The following is a 4553-nucleotide window of genomic DNA, read 5'->3' as shown; positions in this document are numbered from 1 at the left end:
ACCACCACCACCACCACCACCACCACCATAACCGCTGCTGCCACCGCTGCCACCACCACCACCTTTTCTTTTAACACCTTCCCCCCACTAAAAGTGTAAGCCTAAAGAAGGAATAATTTTAAAACCAAAACTTTCGACTTGCAGCTTTGTGCAGAATTAAAAAATATCTATATCTTGCAACCACTTGTTGTTGCCTAAGTGTTCAAAATATGACTCAGCAAGTATAAAGCTTGCTTATTATATTAAGTGCCAGCATTTTCTAAAAAAAAAGAGAAAAAGAAGTTCTCAAGAAGCTTCAAGCACAAGTAACTCCAAAGGTATGGAATACCTTTATGACAAAGAAAGCAGGAAACAATAGCTGTGGTAAATATAAAAAGTATCAAAAAGGAGAGAGCTACGGGACTGACATCGTGGTTGAGGAAAGGCAGAGAAGGAGGTGAGGAATGATGTACACTGCGTTGAAACAGATGAGGGAGAGAACTGTTTAAAAGGGATATATTATTGGGTATTATTGCCATGACAGGAGTCTAGAATGAAGGCTGCAGAGTGGAGTAGATTTGGGGGGAGCGATTCCATAATAATGAAAGAGTTTTCTTTTACTTTTCAAGGAGAAGAGTGAATTGGGGGGAGGGGGTGGGCAGGGAGAAAAGTTTAACCATGAATTATTGGAAACCCCAAGTCTCTAAACTTTAATTAAAATTAATAAAAAAAGGAGATAGCTCTATAACTCAAGACCAGTTTATCTTCACATAGAAAATAAAATAATGGGCATTATTAAGACTGTGCCACCATTTGTCATAGTGTAGTTGCTAAAAGCTTAACTTTTATTTTCTACTTCCTGTTAGTTTCATTGTACTAAAGCCATTGAAGATATTTCTCTGTTACCAGATAATTTAGATGTTCTAATCATCCAACTACAAGGAGGGGAAATGAACCATAAATCTCCAGAAGTTTCAAGAGTCAGGAATGTTAGTAAAATCCTAAGAGTTGTGTAGTCAATTGCATGAAACGTGTGTGTTTTCTGAAGACAAAGTACAAACTTGCTCCATCTCTAAGTAATGAGAAAAATGAGAATCTTTGTCAGAACTGACCAAAGAGTTGTAGAAACATGAGAATTTGTGGGAAATAATGAAACAGTTGTAGAAGACATGAAAAATGTGTGTAAATCTGTAACTTAAGTGAAAATATAATAAGAATGGCATTCTTTTTCCCCTTTTTAAAATTAATTTTAATGAAAGTTTACAGAGACTTTGGATTTCCATTTATTGATTGTTTCACAAGAATGGCATTCTTTTAGAATACTTTTTAGGGGAAAAAAGTAATTTAATCTTAAAGTAGAATGTCTATTTTTTTCCAGAAAGATTGGTTAGAAAGTAAGAATAAGTAAATGAATAAAATGTAAGAGAAAGTGAATAAGAGTAAAGGAATTTTAAGAAACGATTGATTGTTCTACATAGTCATTAAAATATGAAAATTCAGAAAAATAAAGTTTACTTTTGAAACTTTAGTTCAAAATACTCTAACAAGACATTCCCCTACTATTACTGCTAAGATCTTGTCTTTATTTTTTATGACCATTTCTAGTAATTTAATCACTTTTAACTGCAGCATGTAAAATGTCTTCAGAATATAGAAAGTTCAATTAAAGGAATTCAATACACATTGGAAGATAAAATGTGCAAAAGCTATTCAGCCTTAACACTGAGCTTCCATGTCATGGCAATAATACCCAATAATATATCCCTTTTAAACAGTTCTCTCCCTCATCTGTTTCAATGCAGTGTACACTTCCATAACACTGAGCTTTAGGCTTATACATTCTGTGTAAACAAAATATTCCAACTTCCCTTGAGAAACAATATATCTAAAACACTGATAAACATTAAATATTAAGAAATTATATGACAATATGTAAAGAGATTGAATAGTTGCGATGACAAATCCATAGTCTCCAGATCCTTCGCATTTCTAAGACTATATAAACAGCATTAATAACATGAAGAAAAACTTTTAATTTACTTTTAAATTAAAAATTTTTCTGATTGTTCTCCATTGAGGGGTCTTAGAGGTGAAAAGGTAATCAGATTACCACCAAAGGAAATATATCTGGCAGGTTCTTGATGTCTTCTCCCCGTTCGAGTAAATGAATTACTGCAATTTAAGCATGGTGCATCGAGAAGATGGTATTCGGTAGGGAGACGTTCTTTATCAAATAATGCTGATTGACATAAAGAAATTTTAGTTTCTTCCTCCTGTGAGATGTTACTTTGTGATGATGTAAGTTTTTCAGGGTTACACATCAAAACATCTTGTACTATAAGGGAAGAATTCTGTTCCATTCCATCTACAACCATTGAAGTGTCTTCCATTTTTTTAGTATTAATATTATCTGGCCCTTCATCAACAAGTAGAGGTAAATCCATCTTTTCATTGGATAAACAATCCATGTCAAAGTTTATCTTATTTGCATCATGGTTTACTTCAATTAAATTCGGTAATCCGGGACACTGGGTGTCATCTATTAATGCTGTTTTCAGGAATATCTGAAAGGAAAGTTTTCTCAACATGTTCACTTGTAGTATTCAGAGGATCAAGATTCTCTGCTGGTATTATTTGCCTTCGATGGTCCATCTTAGCTGTGCTCTGAGATACAGCTTTGCCAACTGATTTAGGTGTTCTCAGTTTTTAAGAAAGTCGTCCAGAACAGAGAGAAAGTTCTGAAAATTATTTAACTGGACTTTCAATTCTGAAAAACCCAACATCAAACACAATTTTATCAACTTCATGGGGTAGTACGGAGGCTGCTGCCTCAGCACACCCCTCCTGCTTAGCCCTCTCTTTCATCCCCTTTTTTATGGCAGCGAGGCGATTTCTAGCTGCCATCCTTGCATCATCCTCCTGTTTGGGTTTACTTGCTGTAGTTGCAACTTTTTTTCCAAACGACTTTTTGGCTTATATTATTATTATTATTTTGTTGCCACTCAGATTCTTCAAGTTTGTTCAGATTGTTGAGTTTTTGTTTTACATCATCTATCTGAAAACTAATATAGTCCCAATATCCATCGAGATCTGTACAAGTGGTCTCCTTTATACCTTTATACCTGATAAACAGTCGTTTATCTGTCTTTCAAAGTGTTTGAACTTGTTCTTTATAAGAAGCCTTGTTAGACCAGCTGTTACCTGAATAAGATCTTTTGCATCATCTGGAATGTCCAATTCAAGTTTCTGATCCCATTCAAGGCAGCATGATGTTAATTTTTCAGTTTCTGATTGAAGAATATTTCTAAAATACGGCACCTCATGCTGTGGCTGGAATAGCAGATCTTCACTTATCTCATGTGATGGGACTTCTTTTATCGAGTCACCATCTGAATTTTCAGTAGTAGCTTCAATCTTATTTAAGACATGTCCCTTATTCTCAACTGCTGGAGTATCCATAAGACATTGTACTTCATTTGAATCATGATGTACTGTCTCAGTAGAGTGAGATTCACAATTTTGTGCCAAAATTTCTTTTGTTGTTTCTTCAATCACATCAACTTCTGCTTTTAAAGTAATCCAGCTGTGATCGGATATCAAAGCATTGGCTCTTCTGGGAATCATAGATGTTGCTTTATAGGTTTTCAGACCATCCAATGGCTGAAATGTAAAATCTTTAGATGCAAAGGAATTCTTTCCTTTCATTTTTGCAATATTTGCCTTGCTTAAATGTTCCTCTTTTGATAAAGTTCCATCTGGATTCAATTCATTTGTTGCACTGGTTTGTGAACCCAATGTGTTTTCTTCATTATCAACTTTAAAAGAAAGGCCCTTGGAAGGTTTTGCTTCTGTCTTTTTGCCAGGTTTTCCTTTATTTGGTGATTTTTTTTTCTGGTTCATTACCTTTATGGGTACCTGAGACTGGTTTTTCTTACTGTAGTAGATGAAACTGTTCTGGAAATCTAATTTGCTGCTTGAGTAACTGATTGAGTTATCTGTACTGCCATAGGTACTTTTTTCTCTTTGCCCGACTTATTTTTTTCAGAAGTTGATCTTGGAGCAGGTTGGAATGTTTGAATGTTATGAATCTTATTCTGCTCCATTTGTTCTTTGGTCATCCGTACAAAAGAAGAAATAACCTTTTTGGGTTCCTCTTTCACAGCATTTGGTTTTGAAACTGACAAAAGAAAACTAGGTTTATCAGGTCTATAAAAACCTGTTTTAAACACTTCTCGTTCAGCTTTCTCTCTTTGTTCTTTCAATTTTTGAAGCTGTTTTTCTTCATTATATTTTTGTAGCATTAGTTTCCGTTGATCACCTGGAGCTGTTTTAGTTGACATTGGCTTGACATTGGCCTTTCCTGGAACAGCTTCTTTAATTGTCTCATCCAAGGAAGCAAAAACCCAGGAAAAACCGGCCAGAGAGGGAGGACAGGAAGCTGCACTGGGGAAGGTGACCTCGGATAACAGCAAAGAGGCGTCTTTCAGTTAAAACCAGGGAAAAACCCGCCGAAGAGGGAAGACGGGAAGCTGCGCACTGGGGAAGGTCCTCGGGCCAGAAAGAAAAACATAATC

At 35.4% G+C, this 4553-nt stretch overlaps 1 protein-coding gene and 1 pseudogene across 1 annotated transcript in view; both read right to left on the bottom strand.

Annotated features, from left to right (window-relative positions):
• WDR64 (WD repeat domain 64) overlaps positions 1-4553 on the bottom strand; it is a 195162-nt gene that overhangs the window by 92196 nt on the left and 98413 nt on the right. The gene's annotated exons all lie outside the window — the stretch shown is intronic.
• Positions 2022-4379, bottom strand: LOC102855086 (annotated as a pseudogene).

The sequence above is a fragment of the Elephantulus edwardii genome, unplaced genomic scaffold (genome assembly GCF_000299155.1).
Source record: "Elephantulus edwardii isolate Elephantulus edwardi_28Jun2011 unplaced genomic scaffold, EleEdw1.0 scaffold00412, whole genome shotgun sequence".
Lineage (NCBI taxonomy): Eukaryota > Metazoa > Chordata > Mammalia > Macroscelidea > Macroscelididae > Elephantulus > Elephantulus edwardii.
This window is presented reverse-complemented; position numbering and strand designations above follow the sequence as displayed.